The sequence below is a fragment of the Cryptotermes secundus genome, unplaced genomic scaffold (genome assembly GCF_002891405.2).
Source record: "Cryptotermes secundus unplaced genomic scaffold, Csec_1.0 scaffold223, whole genome shotgun sequence".
In the NCBI taxonomy this organism is placed as follows: Eukaryota; Metazoa; Arthropoda; class Insecta; order Blattodea; family Kalotermitidae; genus Cryptotermes; species Cryptotermes secundus.
In genome coordinates this window covers 135,739-162,320 of record NW_019742556.1, presented here as the reverse complement: position 1 = coordinate 162,320, position 26,582 = coordinate 135,739, and the positions used below count along the sequence as shown (strand labels likewise).

Sequence of the window (26,582 nt, the reverse complement as noted above, 5' to 3'; positions counted from 1 at the left end):
TGTGTTGTGTCGTGCAGGTAGCGGCTCTGTGGCGGGCTGAACCCCGCCCAACGTGTCCTGCCAACTGTCTAAAGATTAAGACACTGAAGTGAAACGAAGCGTTACACAGATTCCATATATGAATGAATATGTCTCGACATTGATAACAGTGGCACGCGGGACTGGTAAAATGTAAAACTATCCCTGTAACAGGCCGTGAATGTGCAGAGGGGTTGTGAGACTTCGAGGATCCCACATTTTCTCTAGAAAATCGGCTCACCGGTGGCTGTAAGTTTGTCAGTCCTACACGCCGCCGGCCCTTTACCCCTCTGGAAGATTCCTGGTACTCATTTCCGTTAGAGGCTGATTCGACCCCAGGGCCACAGTGCGGCTAGAAGGATTAGGTCAACTGAAAAAATCCACCTCATGGAGAGTTGAACCCGGGACCTTCCAGCTTGTAGTATAGTGCCTCAAGCAACTACGCTACCGTTTGCCCTTTCGCGAGACTTTGTATCGCTAATTAATGAAATTCAAGAAGAATTAAGAAATGGTCCTTTTATGAAACCCGAAGACACACGAGTGTTCACAAGAGCGCGCCAGTGCATCGCATCCTCAAGCATATGAATCCTGTGAACAGCCACAAATCCTATTTCTTTAAGATCCATGTTTATATCAGGACCTTTACGCTATCACTGGTTTTCCCCGAACAGCCTCCTTCCTTTTTGTTTCCAATTCAATTCTCGCAAGCATTTTTCACCTTAGGCCCGGGACAGTCCAGTCGATACAACGACGGGCCACTGGCTGGACTGTCGGGGTTCGGTTAGCGGTAGGGGCAAGAAATTTATCCCTCCTTGACAGGGTCCCTACCGGCTCTGGGGCACAGCCAACCACTTCCCAACTAGAATCGGGGGCCCTTTCTCCAGAGGTAAAATATTTCGAGCATGAAGCTGACCACTCACCTATATACAGTGCCGAGGGCAAGAATGGTGGCGTTATAACTACACTCCCCTATACACCATACTATTATTTACACATTTATAGTTTATTTTACAAAGCTAAGTAAGAATAATTTGCATAGACGGTCAAATGGTGGGACGACAGTGAATAACGAATTAGACAGGATGTGGAAGGAAGTGGTAAGGAAAAGGTAAGTTGTCCCTATGCTTAACTAATTAAGCACTACTCCTTGAAGGCGTATGGGGGAGTGGATGTATAGATCCACACTTTCTTATCTTCAGCACTAGCTGGAGGTGAGTGACCAGCTTCACACTCCTGCCGCTTTTTCTCCGGGGTAAGAGCCCCCAGTATCCAATGGATAGGTGGCTGGGTGGGCCCCAAACCCGGTCTGGATTACGTGGAGAAAATTCTTGACCCTATCGGGACTCGAACTCCGACCCCTCAGTCATCCAGCCAGTCGCTATACAGACTACGCTAACCCGGCTGACTAATTTAAAGGGGATCAACTACCTACAAGTTTTCCTGGAAGGCATGAGAAAAAGCATGAAAGGCCTCAGTCGGGGAAGCGCTTATCGCGGACAGGGACACGCTCCGCAAATATCCTGACGCTGAGCGCTTGGCACGGCTAAGAAACTGCTCAAAAATGCCAAGCATTCTCGTAATTACTTTTAAAAAGCCAAGAGGAGTTTCCGGCTGCTTAGCAAAGTTTGTCTTCCAGTGCATTATTTGAATACAGCTTCAACATTCGTATTTACCACATGCACTGCCTGGCAAACGGCCATGTTGGCACGTGCCACTTGCCTTTTAAGCTGTGAGGCAACAAAATGTCTGCCCTAACAGTAACTGGAGCATGTCCCTTAAATACACAGTGCTATACAGTATTTTTAGACCGATTCACAACAGGAGACCTGTAACGGAGAGGTTACGTATGGGACATGATTTTACCCGTGGACCTACCTATTCAATTCGCCGAGATAAAATTACATAATACGATAGACTGAATCTTGAACAGCAGATTACTACCTTATGGAATATTATATCATACAGTCTAGTATAAAAGTTAGCAGATATTTCGGGAGCGTTTTCGAGAGTCATTCAACGAAAGTCGCGGCCGTGTACATAACAAGGATCCCGGGTTCAGACATCTGCTTAAAGATGAACTACCATGATGTGTTCCGTGTTTTTCCTCAGTACCTACAAGTATCTTTTTTGCTAGTGGGGTAGGACGTACTGCGGCCACTTCTGGCCTATTGTACCAGACACAGATGATAGGTGAGGGTGATTGTGGAGCAATTGGTGGAATGAAGATTGGCAGGGTAAACCGAAGTACTCCGAGAAAACCTGCCCCAGCGCCACTTTGTCCACCACAAATCCCACTTGACCAGACCCGGGATCGAACCCAGGCCGCCGCGGTGGGAAGCCAGCGACTAACCGCTTGAGCTATGGCGCGGCCTACCTACAAGTAACTTCCAGTCGACGTAACTTCGAATTAGCCCACAACCGTTCACATTATTTCAAATTCATTACACGCTGACCATCCGACCATTAGCCGATAAATAACCTGAGTTACTGACAGCGTCGTTATATAAACCAAAAATAAACCAACTAGAATCAGTCAGTTTCTACAAGGGTAAAGTTATTCTTGCAACAGGCCGTGGAGGCCCATAGGGTTGTCAGCCTTACGCGCCGACCGTCCTTACCACCCAGGAATATTCCTGGTACTCATTTCTGTTAGAGGCTGAGTCGACCCCAGGGCCATAGTGCGGCTGGAAGGATTAGGCCAATTGAAAAAAATCCACCTCAAACAACTTATTCGATAAATTTACGAAGCAGATAAGTCTTGATATCACATTAAAGCGCTGCAAAGCAAAAACATGGAGGTAAAATAAGTTAATGTTTTGTGTTTAATTAGTTAAGCACAATTTCGTGAAGACATATGGGAGAATGGTGGTATAGCTCCTCGTTTCTTTACCTCGGCATTAGAAGGAGGTGAGTGGTCAACTTCACGCCCTTCCGCTGAGAAGTCCACTCGCCCTCGTGAGGATAACTGAGGAGCTATTTCAAGAAAATAGCGGATCCGGTCTAGAAAACCGAGATTAACGACCGCGGGGATTCGTTGCGCTGATCATGCGACACCCTCTATCCGCTAAAGTTGGCACTAACTTCGGGGACAAGTGGCGGTCGCTCAGTCGGTATAGTTCTCTTGCGGACTATAGGCCACGGAGTTTTTTTTCTCACAAATCCATGGGACTGTCATGCCCTGATACATGGCAGTCAAACATGGGCTCTAAGAAGAACAGATGAAGGACTAATGGAAACAACAGATGCGCTTTATACGTTGTGTAGCAGGTTCTATATACTGTGTGGGACATGGGAAGGTAAGATGAAACAAGGGCACAACTAGGAATAAGGTAGTTGGACAAACAAATACACGCAAGGAAGAAGAATTGACTGTTACATCCACAGAGGATGCCATTAGAAAGAGCTCCCAAGCAAACTTTATATTATCAACTGATAGGAAGACGTGATTCAAGTAGACCAAGAATAATATGGTTTGAGGACGGAACGAGCTAACGAGCTCTCAATCCTTGCAGACGATGATAATGATAAACACGCCACGAATCGTCAGCCGCCATGAACATCAATATGGCTGCCTCTATGAGACTTCTAGCAAATAAGGGGGGTGGGAGAAGTCACCAGTGCTCATGGTCAAAGCGTGGGACGTTAAACTAAAGAAACGCGTGGAACAGAGAACAATAGGATCAATCATAAGGTCCCGATGCCAGCGCCGAGCGCTCGGTCCATAGTTTCAATGAGGTGGGTTTTACAAGGAGATGCCAGACTGCATATATTGTGCTAACCTTGTTCTTGCTTTTCGCCGACAAACTGGTCTATCTCGTATCAAGGTCATACAGTACAAAAATAAGGATCACACGAAACAGCGCCAAGTTCTTCTGTGCATCCTGTCCGTGTCCTTCGTTGGCAAGGTGCATCGTCGTGAATTCGTTTCGATTTCTGTTCCATTTTAGAATTTAATTACATCGTGCTTTGTTGACACGTAGGATATTTAACGACGCTGTTTCTGCTACACAGGTTATGCAGTATCAGATCGGACATGGAGATCAATGAAGGAGGCGGCCACAGTTCATGTCCAGAAACTGTCTCGGTATTCCCCTAGAGAGGCTGAGGTAAAACGCGAGAAACATTAATCAGCCAATATCTCGCCTGAGAATCGCCAAGGCCAGCTCTCGGACACAAACCCACAACTTAAACTCTTCGCTAACGTGTCATGCATCATTCCTCTGAATCGCTGACCACATTCACCACCACCACCACCACCATCATCATCATCATCATCATCATCATCATCATCATGAGCAAATTTGCAGAAGAATTTCGCACTCTTCTTCGGTAAGTTTAAGGACTTTTCCGCGCTATTTTCTCAAAAATTCAGTAATCCGTGTGTTATAAAATCCTGAAACACCATGGCTATATGCGACTTTAAGAGCAGGGCATAGCTCAGTCAGTACAGGGACGGGCTACGGACTAGAGGGGCTATATTTCGATTCTCTACTCTGCAGGGTTGAGACCAGCTCTGAGACCAGCCCAGGTTCCTATTCCGTTGGCATAGGGGGCTGTACCCTTGGGGGTAAAGCGACCAGGGTGTAACCCGTGTGGAGGCGGGGTCGAATACCTCCACCGTGATCTTGCGACTCGTAGGAGGCGACGGAAAGGGAAGTTTCAAATCTGAAACAGTAAAATATGGTCTCGAGTCCCAAGGGACTCGGACCCGAGAAAGACCGCGCTAGCAAGGGCCAGCAGCATATGTAAAAGACAGACCCATCCTCTCGTCAGAGAGGGCGCCCCACAAAAACAACATCGTAACTGTTAAATGATAATAAATAATATCTGGTCATGAGCCTCAGATTGGGCTCGACACCAAGACTTACTGTCTGACTGCCCGTCAGTTGCAATGTGACTTTGACTTGACCGGGGCGTGGAGCTAACCACCGATGCGAAGAAAGTTCCATTCTCCCACACGTCTTCGTGGTATAGTGCTTAATTAATTAAGCACAGGGACAGCTTTATCCTTTGCCTACATGCGGTTTTATTTTGAAGCTTTCAGAGCTGACATGAATGCTGAATCCTCTCTCCTGAAACTCGTTCAAATTATTTTTGACTTTTTAAGAACATAACGGAGATACAAATTCAGGTAAGTGTAAAGAGGAAGCAAAAACTTGGTAAAGTTCCAAATGAAACCAGGAAATGTATACAAAAAGGCTCATAGCAGCTAAAAAGGGAAGCTTTCCTTTTGCTGTCACATTGCGGCTGTTTTGGCCTTTTTATTGCTACATATTATCCTCCTGTACTCTTCTTTTTCTGTTTCGGTTACGTGTCTTCTTGACGGGCACATTCCATCGCCATGTGAGGATTCTGAATTCTGCATAAGAGTAGCATAATGTGATAATATTGGAGGGTACAATATTCAGCCCAAAATTCAGAGCATATTTCGGTAAGAACCAAGATTTATATTTAAATCCAGGAAACCAGGTTAAAATGTAATACATGTCACTTGAAAGGTATGTAACTTATAAAATGTAATATTTCATTCAAGCATCAAAATAAATAAACTCTGTGGCCTGTATTCAGCAAGCGAATTATACTGACCGAGCGACCGCCGCTTGTCGGCGAAGTTAGTGCCAAATTTTGCGAGCAGAGGGTGTCGTGTGGCCAGCGCAACGGATTCCCACGGCCGTTAATCTCGGTTCTCTAGACCGGAGCCGCTACTTCCTTGAAATAGCTTCTCAATTATCCTCACGAGGCTAAGTGGACCCAGTTCCAGACCCACTATTCAGAAAATCTGGTAGCGCCGGGAATCATATATTAATATGTTTACAACATTATAATTGTTTTCAAAATGATTTTAAATACAAGACAGAGAGAGAAGCTACAGCAATCATTTCTGTCATTACAACAGACATTAGACATGGACCAACGTGTATACAATACTTACTAATTTTTTTTATTACTAGTGGGGTGGGAATAAGTCCCTTGTACTGCGGCCACTTCTGGCCTATTGTACACGTACCAGCCACAGATGATAGGTGAGGGTGACTGTGGAGCAATTGGTGGAATGAAGATTGACAGGGGAAACCAAAGTCCTAGGAGGAAACCTGCCCCAGCGTCACTTTGTCCACCACAAATCCCACTTGATCAGACCCGGGATCGAACCAGCGACTAAACGCTTGAGCTATGGCGCGGCCTTATACTTACTACTTACTCATGGAGCTGAGTCCTTCCTGAGGAGCCGGCAATTGTGCAACTACTCAAGAACTTCCCAGCATTTTATGGAACCCGCAGGTTCGTTACCATCTTCACAACAGCCCTCCACTGGTCCCTAACCTGAGCCAGATCAATCCAATCCATCCCATCTTTCTATGATCCATTTTAATATTGTCCACTCCCTTACACCTTGGTCTTCCAGTGGTCTCTTTCCTTGTGGCTTTCCCACCAATACCCTATATGCATTCCTCTTCTCCCCATTCGTGCTACATGCCCTGTCAACCTCATCCTCCTTGGTGTATACAATACTGCATAAATAGCGTATATTTTAACGGCCCTTAAATTGGATTCGCGCTAAAGTTTGCCCCGCCAATCTCAAGTCAATTTTCTTAACACTAAACAAAGAACCTCGGCTTTTACTGCTGCGGCCTCCTCCGAACACGTTTCCAAATGCCATATTCTAAGACTGACAGAGAGGTTAATCTTAAGGAAGGTGGGTTCAAGTGATTTCACTTTACATATTTATGAACAACTCTCAAAGTCTTCCGTTGCAGAAAACTTACGAACACTCTTTATCATGGTAACAGGAATCACTACAATCCCTCATCTTTTAGAACAGCATCTCTTTCATTTTTTTAAAAATTCAACCAAGCTGAAGGCCTATTTTTTCAGTATATGTATACGATTTTAAAGCACTGGCTTAGGAAGACGCCATCTTGCCTGCTGATGATGGACCAGATTGGAATGAAACCATGATGGACAGTTATGTACGAAATACACAATAACGAACAGTACTGTGACAGTACACGTAATTCAGTACGAAGAATTCCGTCTTCTGGGATGTGGCGTCGTGTAGATCTTGTGTGGACCGACGTTTCTGAAGAATGTATCGCCTCCATCTTCAGGGTAGAACCTGCGTGAGCAGGTGGTTGCAGTCGGCAGCTGCTGCTGGTTTCTCGCTCGCGGATTTTTCTACCCTGAAGATTGAAGCGATACGTTCCTCCGAAACGTCGGTTCACACATGGTCTACACGGCGCCACATCCCATAAAACTGAATTATTCATAGTCACCGCTGTTAAAACCTCAAATCTTACATAATTCAATATAGTTACGCTCTGAGCTTCCACGAAAAGCAGAAACATTCAAGACATTAGTAATTCAGGTACATTAATAAATTGGTAAGACGTAAAGCCTAATGACCCTGTAATAACTATTTGTGATACTTAGCATTAAGTGACATGGAAAGATTACTATGAGAACTATACCGAAACAAGAAGTTCTGCGAAGAACTATTCGCCTACTCTTCTTTCATTCTCATTGATTATCTGATATGATAAGTAGAAAGGAAACTTCAGTACACATGCGTAACAAAGTCGGTGAAACAATACAATTTGGGAAGCTTCAGTATTGGTATTATTGATGGGAGTGACTTACAAAGTGCGTCGTTGAAATGACCTCAGGTGGCATCATATACAAACAGAGATCCATTACGATGGGCTCAGGCAATCCAGCAATATTAATTGTATTACTTCAACAATTTGAGAGGTTATAGTGTTGGTATTACTGATGAGATGGATTTATCATGTACGCTGTTGAAACTGCCTTAGTGGCATGATATATACATATCAAGGTTCATGAAGATTAGCACAGGTGTTCAAGCACTATTAAGTTTTTGCTTAAAAATCTGAGAGACTGTAATGTTGGTTTTACTGATTGAGGTGGGTTATGAAGTACACCCTTGAAATGTGTTTATGTGCCAACAACATATGTGCCAAGATCCATGACGATCGGTTCAGGCATTTATTTAACATTTCAATTATTACCGCAACAATTTGAGAGGCTGTAATGTTGGTATTATTGATCTAAAGGACTTAAGAATTAGCCGTTGAGACGGCTTCATATGGCATGACATACATACCGAGTTTCATGAAGATTGCTATAGGCGTTCAAGCAATATTAAGGTCTTGTCTTAGAAATTTGAAGTGCTATGATGTTGGTATTACTCACGGAAGGATTTATGAATTACGCCGTTCAGATGGGCTCAAGTACCTTGATATATATATATATATACAGGGTGTCATAAAGATTCGTTTAGCCATTCAAACGTAAATAGAGGGGTAACACACACAGCAATGCGACCTCATTCTTAGTGGGGTGAGACTGAGTCCCTTGTACTGCGGCCACTTGTGGCCTATTTTACCAGACCAAAATGATAGGTGAGGGTGATTGTGGAGCAATTGGTGGAATGAAGATCGGGCAGGGGAAACCGAAATATTCTGAGAAAATCTGCCACAAGGCAAACTATGTCCACCACAAATCCCATATGATCTGACGTGGGATCGAAACCGGGCCGCAGGGGTGGAAAACCAGCTACTAACTGCCTCAGCTAAGGCGCTGTCCAAGGTGATCTCATAAGCCTACTATCTTTTTAAATGAGGAATTCAAACTGAAAACAGATCGTAAGAAATAGGATGCGAAAGTGGAGGACTATATTAGATTCATCTGGCTCTGGTTAGGGTACAGTGGCGTGATCTTGTGAATATGGTAATGAACCGTCGGGCACAATATAAAGATAAGAATTTCCTGACTAGCTAAGAAACTATTAGCTTCTAGAAAAGGATAGATTAGTTATAACAAAACACAAATTCTTCGAATATATAAATTCTCATGTGATTCTCTGACATTACTGCATGACAGTCGACTTGCTCGCTTGGATTCTGTGGGTAAGGGAAAGGGTAAAGTTTTCACTGTGCTGACTTAATGAAGTACCACAGGATGAAGACGCGTGCGGGAGTGGAGGTACAGTTCCACAATTCTTGACCTCGAACTGGATGGCAGTGAGTGATCAGCTTCACGGGTCCGGACGCTTTACCCCGGGGAGAAGCCTCTGGTACCCAGAGGCTGAGTGGGCTCCACAGCCGGTCTGGACGATGGGGAGAAGAGAGGAATCTGTTAACCTTGTCGAGAATCGAACCGCGGTTGTCCAGCCCGTATCCCGTCGCTATTCCGACTGAGTTATTCTGGTTCTTCGATTATGTAGGTATTGACTTCAATTCTCTGCCAGAGCACACTTTATTCTGATATAAATTTCATCTCTCTGTTTAAGAAACTTCCGAAGTGATTCTCGCAGGTAAGTAGCTGCTGATTCCGGTACCATCCTCTTCATCCTTCTCCATGCATTACGTCATTTCATTTATGCAAGAGCTGCTAACCTTTCTCTGAGCATTCAAAGAAGCAAAAATTCAGAGCTGCACATTAGCCATTCGATGTTTCCGTGATTCAACTCTCGTCCCTGTCTAGACCAATGTTTGTGAATAGTTGATTACAATTAAGCACTACGCCACGAAGGCGTATGGGGGAGATGTATAGATCCACATTTTCTTGACCTTGGCACTAGCTGGAGATAAGTGGTCAGCTTCACGCACCTGTCGCTTTACCCCAAGGGAAATAGCCCCCAGTACAAATTAGATATGAGGTTGGGTGGACCCCAGAGCCGGTATGAACGACGTGGAGAAGAGAAAATTCTTGATCTTGCCGGGACTCGAACTCCGGCACCTTGGACGTCCAGCATGTAGCCAGTATCTATACCGACGGAGCTATCCCGGCTGATAGTTGTTTCTAGATTTCGTGCTAATTGAGCCACAAGCCATGGGAAAATTACTGCAAAACTCTAACCGTATTCATAATTTTCCCAAATATGAGAAAAAATTGAGCCAATTTCTGAAGAGCTTTATCTTATGCTTGACTTTCAACGGACTACACGTCATTATATCCCTGAAGATACATCTCTTCGTAATAACTGCTGTGAGAACCTCAAATCCTATGTGAGTTAATTTTTGTAGAGCGTTGTTATGTTGAATTTTCAAAATCATCAGGGGGTCAGTTTTATTAGTTTATTAAAACGTTTTGTGATGATTACACTTTACGGTTACAGACCATAATTTGAATTCGTTTTTGTCTAAAAAAAAGTATTTTCAGGCCGAAGTAATTGATCGCATTAACGTAATGATTTCATACAACAGCGTTTTAATTTTCTTGACTCTGTAGGGTTTTTAATTCTGCTGGTAGGATTAAAAGCGATGGGCGAGTTTCGTTATTTTACTGTAATAAAGTTACAGTATCCATTTTTTTCCAGAATGGAGGTATTTTAGTCATATTCTGCTTATGGATGTTTCGAGTCTTTCATCCAATGTTTTTTAATGAATGATAAAATCTCCCGTAATTGTCAACAATTTGGTTGTATTCATTTCAGTATCGTACAGAGATGGCAGGGTACGCTACTCTGTGTCAGTGAACTCGTGTTGTTAATAAAGAGTGTCTCTCTTCAAAGTCAATATCACTCGTTTGTGTGATGAATTTACGATTATGAAGCATGTCTTCCTGCAACTATCAATATTAGAAGGATCAAATACCATAACCTGCAGTGAAAAACACATTTTTTAATTTAATGAACGTCACGAATTTGTTCAAAGCATTGCTAGGCAACGGCCCGATAAACACGCCGCGATACGCACACGAAACAATAGAACAAATGTTATAGCTCGTTGCTACGCAGTAGTCAGCGCTTCAATGAGCTGGATGGATAACGGTCACGTGATATGTTTTCAATGGGATCCAGCCAGCGCCAATACAATGGCGAGATAGCGGACACGTGACATATGTTAATCTTTCCTCCTGGAACATCTTGTATAATGATTCTCAAAAGAAACGAGAATATTATTATGAAATGAGCAGTAAAATTTTGGAAGTGAGACTTATGTAACGGTACTAATGCAACTAACTGCATGGAGCAAAATTCTTCTTAGAAAGCTAAAAGTGGCTCAGCTAGTTAAATTCAGTTTACTTGAAAACGGAGACAGAACAATTTTTTAAAACTAATAAATTTAGAATTTTATATTCTAAATAAAAAATAATAGACAATAATAATGATCACAATAATCATTTGCCACTGTTATTATATTATAAAAAGAAAAGTGTTTTTCCACACTATTTATTAATATTTGATTTAGCGGCCAATAACATTAAACTTGTTACATCATATACTAACATCATTTTCTAACAAATTTGTGTAAATCATTCAGTTTTAACTTGTATTCTCACAAGCTAATAAAAGTGAAGTTAACATATTTATATTTCCGTTCTCTCATGACATGAGTTCACATTGTCATACCTGGGAAATTCACTCTGTTTCTAATTGGAAGCCGCGTAGATTTTTCTCAAGTCTAACTGGCCCATTGAAACTCGAATGTTGTGTGCTAGATGCCATAAGAACAACAGAAAATTTAATTCATTCGCTGAACTCCGGACGACGTACAAAAGACATTGCGCTTGGGTAAAGGTTTCAATGTTTGCAGTTCTGTACAGAGGCGGATTAACAGCACCGGATTTTGCCACGGTCACGGTAAAAGCGAACGAGTTGTCAACATTTGTTCATATATTTACTAAAATTAAATCTCACATTCACTATTCGGTAGGAATTTTTATGCAGTTCGCTACCTAAATTTTAGCATTTGATGCATTTCTCATTGCTCCTTCTCACAGTTCATCCAAGATTAACTGTTAGCTCTAACAGAAGATGGACCGAGTTCAGTTCTCGGAAAGAGATATGGGAAATTTTTCTTCGACCTTCCTTGCAGGAAGAGCAGAACTCCGCAATATCTTTTAAACTTTTAAACACTTTTAAACACTATCTTTTAATACGCAAGAAGCGTAAAGCTTCTTTGCCTCTTGTAGAGATTGACAACCTGTGATTTATGTAAACTCAATGTAAACTTCTGTATTATGCCCAAGTCTACTTCAGAGCGGGGGTTCTTAAAATTTTGCTATGACGCAGTACATAAATTTACGCGATTACCATCTCTGACGGTCAGCGAAAAGTGCAGTTCTGCACACTGTTACAGGTTCCTATCAGTCTGTATGGTGACAGCAGGAACCTAAATAGCTTTACAGCCCCTCTACACCTACAGTAAGCTATAAAATGTTCCTGTACAGTCACGAAAAGTGCAGTTCTGCACACAGTTACAGACCCCACTCAGGCTGTAGACTAGCAGCAGGAACTTAACAACCTCTCTTAGCTGTAAAATGTCCCTGCAGTCACGACAGAATTAACGAAATATTTCGTTGGCTGCAGCCACATTTTCCGAAACCACCTATACCACATATTGCCTTACCGACTTCTGAAACTGTGCATGGAAAAAAAATTAGGCCAATATTTTTTTTAGAAAACATGCTTCAGAATATATTATTATTTGCATTATTTTTTCGTCACAAACATATTCAATAAACGATACAAGTAGTATCTTGTTGGGTTTGAGGTTATCACAATGAAGAATATGGTTGTCTTCTGGGGGATGACACTATGATGTTTGATAAATACCAACGTTTCGGAGGACCACATCGCTTCCGTATTAGGGGTCGAAGAGTAAACCAAGCAAAGAATCAGCAAAAGCAGGCGATAAACTTTCCCCCTTGGATTATTCTCTCTCCTGAAGATGAAGGTCATATGCTCCTCCGAAACGACAGGTTCTCTCTGAACTATGGGGCGTTACAATGCAGAAGACCGTGTGCTTCGAAAGTATAATCTTTACGACGACAAAAGTTGATCCCAACAAGCTACACTCAGAAGGAAAAAAAAAAGATCATGAAATTACTTACCTTAATAATGCAGCTCCTGCAGCAGGGAGTTCTCGGCACAGTTGTAACGATTCCAGAAGTTATCAGACCACCCGAACTTCAGATGAACTTGATTTCGAGGCACCACCAAAATGTATAACACAACACTGCCAGTTCCAAACACAACAATAACCGACTCTGAGTTTATCAATTAATTTACCACCATAAATATGGCTTATGTGGAGGTAACAGTTATTGTATAATTCAGCTGTTGCTTTGTGTAAAGGAATATTTACACCGTCAAGTTTCTTTTAAAAAATCACCAAACGATTAAAATTGTTATTGTATTAGGAGACGAAGTGGCCCTGCTTCTAGCGCCACGGCCGTGTATAGAAACACAACGAAAACAAAACACGCACTCATCGCGGGGCGGCAAACAACAGACAGTCGCGACAGATACCACGCGGAGCAAAAAGAAACATGGCGATTTCACACGCACATTGCTACTCACAGCCCACAATAAACATGCCCTTTCTTTTCTCTTTCTCCCTTGCTTTATCACTGTTTTTCTCTCTCCTCTCTTCGCAACAAATATAAGAACACAAAACGCTCTAGCACCCAGCTGTGTGCATAATCTTAGATACGTTTTTACCTTCCTGAACCAATATTTGCTTCCGAGATTTTGTTACTTGTATGATAATCCTTCAACTTTCCCACGCTAAAAGTGTAACAGAGCTTGTCTTCCCTACAATTTATCACCGGATGATAATGGAATCTTTTCACTGGATCTCTGTAGTTTGAATAATCACTCTATAGCTCCTCAGCCACGATTTTAATTTATTGCTTCAGAATTGTGACACATGACTATTTATACGCGGATAGAACAAGAAACCTAACCTAACACTATCAATGTATAATGAGGGCATTTCACATGATTATAACACCACAGAATCATTACCGAACAGAACTCCACACATATTTTCTTGGTTATTCAACAATTTTCTCTCTGCGTAAGAAAGGCCTACGTTCCGAAAGTTATCTTGTTTCTTCGGTAATCAATGCAGATTTACAGATGTTACTTAGCTCAAAGCGAGAGCGGCATATGCTTAATATTTCCTTTAATGGAGGTCCCTGTTACGATACAGAGCACTGCAATTTTCTTTAATGCCTCGACTAGAGAATACGTATTAAAACTCGGCCAATATATTCACAAAGATTCATCAGAAAAATGCACGTTTCTGTAGCTGCAGAAGCCGTAAGGGAAACAAAAGAAAGCACTGTCTGTAAGGAAATCACAGTTTTATGACCGCAGGGTAACTTGACGCTGTCTCAAACTTCACGACTTTCCACTATGTATTGTTTCATTAAAGCAGGAACTTAATGGCTCCTGTCAGATTCCGTAAGGGCAGAGCGACACACCGCGTTGGCACACCTTCTTCCTTCCTCAGTATCTCCTTTCCAGGACCTCTTCGTCACTGCCAAAAGAAAACAAAATTCATATTAAAAACATGATTGAACTTTACGTCAGATCTGAGATCTGAGTTTCTGACAGATATACCGTATTTACGCATGTATAGGCCGCACATTTTTTGCCAAAAATTCAAGAGGAAAATTGGGGTGCGGCTTATATTCGAAATATTCGAAATCACACTTTATTTAAAAAAGAATATGTTCATAATTAGTAATACAGGGTGTAATACTCCTGAAATAATATTCCAAGAAAATAATTATTTCTATAATTTCTGTCTGAAAATTGTGCTGCAGTCTATACATGCGTAAATACGGTAACTATGGATAACACTATCTTCTGCTATGTGACACCTTGTAGTGTATTTATTTTTCTTGTGTCTTAGCGATGCTCTCTGTGTCTAGACTATTTGGAATCGGATGGTATGATGATGAATTTGAAAGAATTTTAAAGAGAATACTCATGATGTAATCGAGATTCACGTACTATGTCGGCCTTGACCTGGACAGACTGATAAAAAAACTGTGAATTAAGTGAGGATAGACAGTGTACCAGCTGACATTCGAACCGAGTACCTCCCGAAAACAAGTCTAGAATCTTACCTTTAGAAGAGCGTATGTCGGTAGTCTAGCAGAAGTATACCGACGTTTCGCAGAAACATATTACCTCCACCTTCAGGCTCGAAATGTAAACCGAATAAGGAACAAGCTTAAAGTTTATGCCCAGCCTTCGACCGTAAAGCTGTGCACAGTACGAACCTCCGAAACGTCCATAATCTTGTAGGAACTGAAGTTCTCAGAGCGGTAGCTATGAAGAGTTCTATCTCGTGGGATATAACACCGTGTATTCCGTTGAAAGTAAGCTGAGGTTTCGTAGGAATATGTCGCCTCCATATTCACGATTGAAGAATAAGTCAAGGAAGAAACCAGTATGAAATCAAGCAGCAACTTGCTTCATGCTGGGCGAGCGGTTGAATTTCAACGGGCTACGCGGCGTTGTATTCCAGGAGATAAAACTCGTCGGTAAATCATATCAGACTGCACGGCGTGACATTCTAAAAAGTTCAAAGTCTTGACAATGCGTATGAATGTTATAGTGGCCATTACTGAGTGTCTGAGATATGAGGTCTAGTGGTTAGTTGATTGGGAAGAGCGAATTCACTACTTTATTTTTGTTGCCATCAAGAACCGCCTCTGTGGTCTAGTGGTCAGAGTTCCTGCCTACAGATCCAGAGGTTCGGGTTCGATTTACAGAGCTACCAGATTTTCTGAGAAGTAGTGGGTCTGGAACGGGGTCCACTCCGCCTCGTGAGGATAACTGAGGAACTATTTCAAGGAAATAGCGGCTCCCGTCTAGAAAACCGAGATTAACGGTCGTGGGGATTCGTTGCGCTGAACACGCGACACCCTCTATCCGCTAAAGTTGGCATTAACTTCGCCGACAAGCGGCGGTCGCTCGGTCGGTATAGTTCGCTTGCGGACTACAGGCCACGGAGTTTTTGTTTTTTTTATCATCAAGATGTCCACACTGGTGGACCAGCCGAATATAGTACTCAGAACTAAATCCCAGAGCCATAAAATATCAGGAATGTTCCACTTCTTTCGTCTTCTGAATTGTACAGACACTGTCAAATTTCGGAACACAAAGCTTCCTACAGAGGCAACGCTGTAGAACGAGTCGCTTTGACATCTTTAAGGAACAATGACAATATTATTGTGTGGAGGCGGGTTAGAATACCTCCACCGTAGACATGTGACTAAACAGAAGGCGATGAACCCGGCGTCTGGGGGTATAACTGGGCCACCCTGTCACTGGAGGACATATATACAAGGATCTAATCCTTCAGATTTGGGGGTTTGACGCAAGACTGACGGCAAAAAAAATTATTGTTGCAAAATCCAAAGAAATTAAGACCGGATCGAATACGGCAGAATTTTATAAGGAAGGCTATGGCTCGAAAAGCGCTATTTTGCCTATGGAGATGATGATGATGATGATGATGATGATGATGAAACTATTCTGATTGTGTTCAACGAGTGCGAGAGAACGTGTGACTGATTTCGAAACCATGAATTCTCTTTCCTCTCCCCCTCCACGCGCAAACACACATTCCTTCCCTCGTTCCGTTGCCATGTAACAACTGCATCCTATTGCGTAATCAAACTGTGATCGACAGGACTTCCACTCTCCGATTTTTCGTTTCCGATTCCCTTCCCCCCATCTAGTCCCCCATCCAGTCTCCCCATCCAGTCTCTCCATCCAGTCCCCCCATCCAGTCTCCCCATTCAGTCGAACAAATTTACGAGCTCTCGGTACACCGGATATCGAGGCAAAGCGACTGGGCCAAATCGATACTCGAATCATTATAACGCCATTTCAAGTCATCAAGCATTTCCATATAAATGCCAGAACGTGGACATTACCAGACCGAAGCGGAGAGATGGATTTATGCAGACAGAGGAAGAATTCCGAGAGACGGTCAACAAGATAAATTTGATGCAATTCACGCCGGCGGTCAGAGGTAACGGAGAGAGAGAGTGGGGAGAGAGACAAAGAGAGGATTCTTCATAACTACCGCTATGAGAACCTCAAAACCTACAAACTGTGCGCTGTGTTCAGCATCGCTAATAAAATAGCGTGTAAATGGATCCAATTCTGGGATTGTAAATTAACCATTTAATTACGATCCATTTCAATATTATCAACTACAAACATCATCTAAAAGATGGTTCTGATGTTACCTACATCCATGTATTTATTTATTTATTTATTCATTTATTTTCCTGCCGCTTATTTAACTAAAGACTACATAGTCCTCTCTCACATTGGCCGCGCGGTCTAACGCATGAACTGCCTTCGTTCGCACGAACGCTGAGATCGTGGGTTGGATTCCCACTCAAGGCATAGATGTCTGTCTGCGTTTATTCTTTGTTTATGTTGCCCTATGTGTAGGTAGCGGCCTTGCGACAGGCTGATCAACCGTCCGAGGAGTCCTACCGACTGTGTATAGGGTTAAGGAACTAAAAAAGTGGCCAAGGCCCAACAAAGGGCTGTAGAGTCATAATAATAATAATCTACAACGTCGAATGAATGACAGTGAATAATGAATTGGAAGGGTTATGGAAGGAAGCGGTCGTGGCCTAGTTTAAGGTACTATCTTGGAAATTGCTTAGAGTAACACATTCAGTGTCCCGGCTATATTCAGGTGGGATAACTCCAGAATGCTAGGCAGAAGCTCCACCGCTTCAGCCAACTTTCTTGATATCTCCGTGCATTAGATTAAACAGCCGTTAAATTGGTTAAGAAACTCCACGATTTTTATACACCTGAAGGATGAATGTATTGTTTAAAATAGCCCTACATGGGTCCTATCTTGATCTAGTTGAGTCCAATCCACTTCCTCAAGCCCTATATTTTAAAATTCGTTTGAAATGATTTCAATTCCATGCTTCCATGTAAACTGCGGTGCCTCAACCGGATTATTCACTTCTGGTTTTGTGACTAAACTGCTCAATGTACTTTCCATATCACTGATTCATGCTACATGTCCTGCCCGTTTAATCCTTGTTGTTTTTATTATTATATTAATATTTGTCGTAATGCACAGGTCATGAAGTTTTTCATTTTGCGGCGTCCTCTCACTTCCTCCCTCTTAGGGCAGCATATTTTCCTCAGGACCTCCCTGAAAATACCCCCTTTCTTATCTTACAGTTACAGATTAAGCCTTATACGAATACAAAACAAGAAGCAGAATTGTAGTTTTATACCTATTTCGACGAGAGAAAAGAAAATTCAGAACCAAATGGTAGCACACGTCCACTTAACGTAATTCATGAAAACTCTGTATACGTTTCTTGTTTCTGCGTGTCAGAGCAAGAGATCAACACTGTCATAACCACCTTTACTTTATTACAGAACCAAGAGCTCTGTTATATCCTTCACTGTACATTTCAGTTCATCCGCTTAAGGCGACGTCCACATTCGCTCTGTGCAGTCGCAGGAATCTCACTTCATGTACTACGGACTTACAGGCAGGGAAATTATTACATGCAACACACACTGAGAATTTCAGCCCACCTTACTTTCTTTATGTGGCACGCGGTAGCGTAGTTGGTTGAGGCACTAAGCTATAAGTCGGGGTCGCAGGTTCGATTCCCGAAGATGTAATGGAATTTTTCAAATTACCTAATCCTTCCAGCCGCACTATGGCCTTGGGATCGATTCAGCCCCTAACAGCAATGAGTACGAGGAATCTTGCTGGGGCTAAAGGGAGGCCGGTTCATAAAAGGTTTATCATTTTATATATATAGACATGTAATGAGCCCTTATATTTCTCGGAGCCCCTTTGTAGTCCCAAGGTACCTTTCTGAGTTCGTCACTTTCATCACCATCACCAACAGTGGGCCTAACCCCCAGTTGTAAGTGGTTAATTCTAACAACGACAAGAGTCCTTGTGTCCTGAACAGATTCACTAGGGATTCATTAACATTCGCAACATGGTCTCCACGGACTAACAGATAACTGGTTCAGTGGCGAAGTTGTTGGGTATTGATTACACATGGTGTCCCATAACAGCTCCAAGGTACATACTTCTGGAATTACAAAGAAGTACAGAGTGATTCTATATTATTGTCGGGGTTTTCGTCGCCCATAATTTTCAAACCGCAATTAACAAAATAAAACTGCTAACGGAATATGAAACTGTGACACATAAAGTTTAATGTACAGTGCTTTACTCGTCCAATGATGTTTGGGAGAAAATATGACGTCATACCTCAAAATTGCGATTGTGCGTCCTTTGGTTCTTTTCGAAACAAATTTTGTTATCAAGAAGCAACGTCGTTACAGAATTAAATATGGAAAAGATCTACCTTTAGATATGGTATCCGACGTTGGCTAAAGCAGTTTGCTGCAATCGAAAGAGTTACAACCGCAAATACTGGAGAGATCTTGGAAGAAATTTGAATACCGCTTGGACATCTTTCATGCCAAGAAAGGCGCGCATATTGAAGCTGTTTAGCATTCTGCAGCATTCATTCTATACAACATTTTGAGTTAGACTTTCATACTCCGTAAGCAGTTTTTCTTTTGATTTCCCCCCCCCCTCCGGTTTGAAAGTCATACGCCACGGAAACTCCGACAATAATTTAGAATCACTCTGTAAATCTCTATGTTGAAATCAATATATAGGTATATTACAGTATATTGAATTGCGGCATTTTAATTTCCCCTATAAGCTTCAAGGATTATGTAAGAGTCAAACCAACAGCAATGATGAATATAGAAAGCAAATTTATTTGCATAATTAAATGGGTCACGGTAGGATCGTTCAGTTCTCATTTAGTGAGTCATAAAGCTCACACGCTCGCAATTGTCCCTGGAGAACAAAACCCTGTTATACAAGGCAATCTTAAAACCTATATGGACCTATGGCATCGAGCTCTGGGGCTGCGCTCGACCATCCAACACCAAAATCCTCCAAACGTTCCAATCGAAAACACTACGAAGAATCACAGGCGCACCATGGTACGTAACAAACAGAACTACCCACAACGACCTCAACATACCCTTCATCACGGAAGAGATCAGAAAACATGCCACCAGACACCGTACTCGGATAACAGGACACGAGAACCCGCTAATCGTTGAATTAACGAAACCGCACCCAGCAGCAAGACGACTGAGGACAACCTGGCCAGAAGACCTATATAACTAAAAGGTAGAGTACTGCCACTGGGCAGCTGCCGCCTTCACGACATAAGCACCCATCACATTTGCTTATTACTTGCAGTGTCAAGTAGATTGTAAATTGACATTAAAAAAAATAATAAAAAATAAAGCTCACGAGAAATATTAGTCATGACAGCCGGTGCAAAGATGATATCTGCACTGAAGACCTGAAGAGCAGAAGTGAAAAGCACCGTCTGTGTTCTACATTCCTACATTCCGCTAAAGTTTATTCTGGGACGGTATGACTAATGCAAGATATGACGTCATAATTAGACGCTTCTTTAGTTACAATCAATATTCTAAATATTAAATCCAAATTTTGTTTATTTATATACTTAATCAACAGTCCAAAGGCCAATTACAAAACGAGCATTAGCAATAATTATAATATTGTGACATGAGGCCTGAACGCCGGAATAATCCATTGACAGGCAACGGCTCGCTACACAATGACTTGGTAAACACCAACTAAAAGGCAGAATAGTGGGGCCAGACACGGAATTATCCATTTGCTAGGCAACGGTTCATGCACGTTTCAGAGATAACGCATTTATGAAGAAGAGTGTTTGAACCCTTGGAGGCGCTCATTGCTATTCGATTCGCATAGAAGTTACGTAGTTCAGTCCAGGAGATTTCGGTCGCGATAGTTTCGACAGACAGACGTCTTTCAGAAGGAATTCAATGTGTGAGCTGTTGTAATTTACTGTAATTGTAAAGAAGTGCCAACAAAGCCAATCATCGAATCCAGAACCCATTATTATTAGTCACTCCAACCCCTTATACGTGTCAATATTGTAAACCTTAACATTTAATTAATCACTTTTAAATAAGGGCAAATAAGTCCTTCAAAAATTTAAATATCACAAAGTTTTATGGTGTGTAAAGAATGTCTTCTTTGTCAGAACAGTTCCTATACCAAAGTTCATACCGGAATTACTCCTGAGATGGCACTGAATGTGAACTGGAACAGAGAGACGAAGATATAAACACATTGGGGTTTGCCACGAGCAGCATAAGCGTAAAATGTGAAAGAAATAAGACGAACTATGAAATATCTCACAGTTAAAACTTAGGGTCATATTTCACGAGGAAACGTTTTGTACTTCGGAAATAAATATCAGTAATATTTAAGCATTTAGTTTTATACACGACAGTTCGTATTTGCTCCTTCTGTGGTTCTTTTGCGACGTTGCCACTGTTTAGACTATATATAACCTTGACTGGAATAATGACTGATTACTGCTGGATTGAAGACTGTTTGGAAAAAAGCGGCTGGAGCCTAATCGAAGCAGTGTCAGGGCATTTGCTTGGAGGGACATTAAAAAATCACGAAAATCCTGTCAGGGTACCGTGTATTCTGCTCGATATTTGAACCGAGCACCTCCCTATTCACGTCTACAGCGTCACTGTTAGATCAATCTAACTAACTAATTATATGGAGCTATGGAGCTGAGCCCTTCTTGAGAAGCCACCAGTTGTGAAGCTACTCAAGAACTTTCCAATATTTTATGGAACCCAAAGGTTAATTATCGTATTCACAAGAGCCCTCCACTGGTCCCTATCCTGAACCAGATCGATCCAGTCCATACAACCCTATCCTATCTAAGACCCATTCTAATATTATCCATCCACCTACGTCTTTGTCTTCCTAGTTGTCTCTTTCATTTTGGTTTTCCCACCCATATCCTATATCAATACCCTTTCGCCCATATTCTTTCTACATGTCCTGCCCATCTCATCCTCTTTGAATTGATCATTCCAATTATGTTTCTTTCCTCGATACGCCACTGACAACCAGATTAAACTTGAATTCTAGTATAGAATATCTACAGAATCCTGCTTATGAAATCCCGTCATCACTAAACTTTGTACGTAACTATTTCATGTTCCGGAGAAGGGACTGGCGAGATAAACTCGTAAATTTCACTAACTCTATTTGAGCTAACTAATGCCCGTTACTGGAAAAAGTTCATCTTATATTTCTGATTCAGCGCTTTTCGTTTCAAATACATTTTTTAAAACTTTAAATATGCTTATCACAATAAAATTTCTCTTAGTCTGAAGCACATTCCACATTCCAAGAATTTCCAACACAGAAGGAATTTAAAATAAAGTGCCAAGTGACACGACACTTGAGGGAGATGATGAATTATTTCTTCACGAAATCAAGAGTTCTTCACGCTGAAGAATCTTCAAATAATTACTATTTATATCGAAGTTATTACAGCGGTGGTCATGAAGAGTTATATCTTCTGGGATATAACACCGTGTAGTCCGTTGAAAAATGAACCGACGTTTCAGAGGAACATGTCGCCTGTGTAATAAACCGTTTCAACTATACACGTCATATATCATCGAATGGTATGCACTGGCAGTAATGAATTGTTTGGCCACCAGCGATATGAATTTTATCACATTCCCACACAAGGGTCTAAGATGAACAAGGAAACGCGTGGACTGCAACAATGTGTTAACAATGCTGTTTCCAGTACTCATTAAAGTTCGCGTGCATGAAGTGAAAATTACCCAGCTTTCCCCTCCTTGCTTTCAGCGGTAGCGGGAGCCAAGTAATTTGTAACAACCGGCACGATCCAATCGAAACAAATAGGAATAAAAACTCGATTAAACCGCCATATCCACTGCTTTCTAATCAGCACATATTAAACGTGTGTTTTAAAAAAATATTAACCGTATAACTCGTAAATCTTTCAAGCACTGTCCACTGTTAACTTCCGATGATTTATTTTATTCCTTCATATATTCGTACGTAGATGTCTGTAATTATTATTATTATTATTATTATTATTATTATTATTATTATTCCACGTAAGGAATGCATATAGGGTATTGGTGGGAAAGCCAGAAGGAAAGAGACCACAGGGAAGACCAAGGCGTAGGTGGGTGGACAATATTAGAATGTAAGATTTGAGGCTTTCAAGGCGGTGACCATGAAGAAAGCAGTCTTCTGGGATTTGGCACCGTNGGCTTCCATAAAATGCTGGAAAATTCTTGAGTAGCTCTCACGGTTCTCACGGTCTCTTCGCTTGCGGATTTCTTATATTTTTCCTTCTACCCTGAAGATGGAGGCGATACGTTCCTCCGAAACGTCGGTTAACACCACATATACACGGTGCCAAATCCCAGAAGACTGCTTTCTTCAATATTAGAATGGATCTTAGAGAGATAGGATGGGATGGTATGAATTGGATATATCTGGCTCAGAATAGGGATCAGTGGAGGGCTCTTGTGAACACGGTGATGAACCTTCGGGTTCCATAAAAGGCTGGGAAATTCTTGAGTAGCTGCAGAATTGGCGGCTCCTCCAGAAGGGCTCAGCTCCATGAGTAAGTAAGTAAGCATTCCATGTAATTAGACTAGCGACCTGTTTATGAAGCTTGCGAGTCATTCGCGACCTTACAAGGTCTTCCTACGCGTCCTCTTCATTTTGGAAGGTTATCTTATGTGACCTTGATAATTCTGTCTTCTGTTACTCTCGAAATATTGTCCAATTTCTTTTTCCTTTCATTCGTATAGTCTCCTATTGGTTGAAATTCACATTGTTTCCTAATAGCTTGGTTTCATACACAACCCACCCTTCTTTTTCCGAAAAAAAAAAAATGTTCAATGTGCTCATTTCTGTAGTCTCTAACATTTCCTTTGTTCTGGGAACGCTTACTCTGGCTTTCGTTGGGTAGGCTAGGACCTGTCGTAGAGCTGATTTGTAATTCTTATTTCAGGTTCTGTCCTTTAGTATTTATTTCGCAATTTTATACCAATCAGATATCCAGAGAGTCTACCAGCTTTAAATGCTTTTAATATAATGTATTGACGCTTGTATGAGTGATTATAGAAGGGGTTTGGATTGGTAATTGGATTTACTGAACTCCTAAGATAAAGAACGGGATTCGAACCAGTGAACTCTGTCCTGAGTGGCTCTTACAAGGCGTATAAACCGAGACAGGCTTTCCATCTATGACAGAATATTACGAGCGGGGCAGAACGGCGCAGGTAGGAATTTCTCCCTTCGCTACCACATACAGACCGCCTCAGGGTATACCCAGTCCCATCATATGGATATCGGCGTTCTTTCCCGTAAAGTGGTAGGGGCGAGAGGTTATCACTCCCCTGCATCTAATAGCGAAATGAAGAATGGGTGTAGCTTTACCTCCAAGCCACTGATACATCTTTATAGATTGATGCTTGCTTCTTTGCTGTAATATTGACTAACTCCACGGGGCGAAGTCCTACTTGGCAAGCTAACAGTCACTCAGATGATAAAAACATCACTCGCTCTAATGCAGCCCCAAAGTTCGTTACCGTATTCACAATAGCGTTTCATTGGTCCTGAGCTAGAAATATCCAGACATGTCACTCTATTTTCATAATATCCGTTTTAATATTCTCCCTCCCGCACATGCCTACATCCACAAAAGTACTGTAACGGGTTTGATCAACTCGTTGCCAGGCAACAGCTCTGCAAACACGGTCCAACACAGAATAGAGGCTGTGTTTTCTACGCCGTCCGTGTCGATCAGCGGTGGAACAAAGTGGTTATGCAACCCGTTTCTAAACAACAGCTCTGTTAACACGGTCCAGCATGCAAGAATGGATAATGTGTGTTTTCTATGTCGTCCGCAACGAGCAGCGGTGGAACAACGGGGTTATGCAACCCGTTTCTAAGAAACAGATAGTTAAACACAATTTCGCGTAAGCAATGAAGTCAGCAATAATAGAGACGGTGTTTCCGTTGGGTCCGTGCTGAATGCTTATATAAGGAGTGAAGTCTTCGCCAACATAGTCAATCCTGGCTTCAATCTCCTCGAGATCCATGCTCAAGAATTTTATTCTCTCCTAGACATGGACGCGTTTCGAAATGGGCCCCCTCCTCGACGAAGGAGGAGTCGGTTTTTCCGTGTAGGCGCTACGTTTTTCTGCGCCGTACTTTCAGCACGAGTATATCCGCGCTGTCACGGCGTCCAGGTCACTATGAGCTCTGTATGTCACTGAACTATACTAAGTAACATTTATACAAGGTACACAGAGGTCTCCTGCCACAAAAACTTATCGCCTACCTTCTTTCGATGACAAGGGAGGAACAGAGAATTATGCCTCCGCGAGTATTTCGTTCGCGTGGAAACATCTACACGGAGCTGTAACCTAACAACGGTAAGGAGACATACAGACAGACGCATCCAATAATTCTTACATTTTAGCGTGTATTCGTTGTTGCCGCAGGAACGTGTTTGCCGAGCTGTTGCCTAGCAATGACCTGAGGGATACGCACAGAGACACACAGACTGATGAGAGAGACTGATAAGCATAAGAAGTTATATAAAAATTTGGTTCAGGTATTCAAAAGTTGACAGCATAAAGAACGCTTAAGCATAATTTAATTTTTTTTTTCAAAATAAGGAAGGTAGGCTAATCCAAATTCGTTGTTATTGGGGGGGGGGGCTCGACATTTTGATTGTCCCAGGGTCCCCACAAATCCATCCCTGTTATCCACGCAGAATAATAATATCAAGAAGAAAGCAGTCTGCTTTTACCGTTCTCACGGTCTTGTCGCTTGCAGATTTCTTATATTTTTTCTTCTACCCTGAAGATGGAGGCGATACGTTCCTCCGAAACGTCGGTTAACACCACATATACACGGTGCCAAATCCCAGAAGACTGCTTTCTTCATAGTCACCGCCGTGAAAGCCTCAAATCTTACATTACAGTATCAAATTTACAAAAAAAAATTACTAATTTCACAAACCACTACACGTTCAGGTTTTATTGAAATATCTCAGAACCTAACAAATATATTAATTCAAGGTTTGTTTAACAGATTCGTCTGGATGTTCGATGTTTTAATTGAAGGGGCAGCAGGATTCTCTAAATAAGAGAAACGTCCTGATTCCAATCAGTCGTGAGCGGTAGTTCAACTTCAGTGCGAGAGTAAATCACTTTTACACCCTGCGGCTATTCAGGAATCAATCACGATTCGTGCTGTAGCAATCAGAACAAGGAAATTCTCAGGATTTCCAACATTAAAAATTACAGAGCGCCAATTACGTTCCCTCTGGAATGAACCCCTGAACCGACATCTGAAGGGAACAGAGACTGTTAACCTACGGTTTATTCAGAGACGTTTTAAACGGCTTAGATTACACCGACTCGAAATACAGGATAATTAACCAAGTACAAATTTGGAAATACGTGTATGTGGAAGATAGTGGCCGTAGTCTAATTTAAGGTAGGAAACAAACAAAACGAACTCCGTGGCCTGTAGCCCGCAAACGAACCTTACCGACCGAGCGACCGCCGCTTGTCGGCGAAGTTAGTGCCAACTTATGTGGATAGAGGGTGTCGCGTGGTCAGCGCAATGGATCAACACGGCCGTTAATCTCGGTTTTCTAGACGGGAGCCGAGTTGACGGAAACAAAGTGCGAAGTCATTTTGTTAACACCTTAGCCTTCTCAGACAAGCCCTGAGAAAACACCGGTACCTACGATGCCAAACTATTATCTCCTCAGACAAGCCCTGGTACAACAACGGTACCTACAACGAT

The 26,582-nt window shown here is 42.0% G+C and overlaps 1 protein-coding gene across 3 annotated transcripts in view; it reads right to left on the bottom strand.

The window, feature by feature from the left end:
• LOC111873317 (chaoptin) overlaps nucleotides 1-26,582 on the bottom strand; it is an 831,716-nt gene that overhangs the window by 695,105 nt on the left and 110,029 nt on the right. For all 3 annotated transcript variants that reach the window (XM_033755049.1, XM_023867926.2, XM_033755050.1), the window contains exon 2: nucleotides 12,874-14,306. The gene's annotated coding sequence lies outside the window, so the exon portion shown is untranslated. The remainder of the gene's footprint in view (nucleotides 1-12,873; nucleotides 14,307-26,582) is intronic.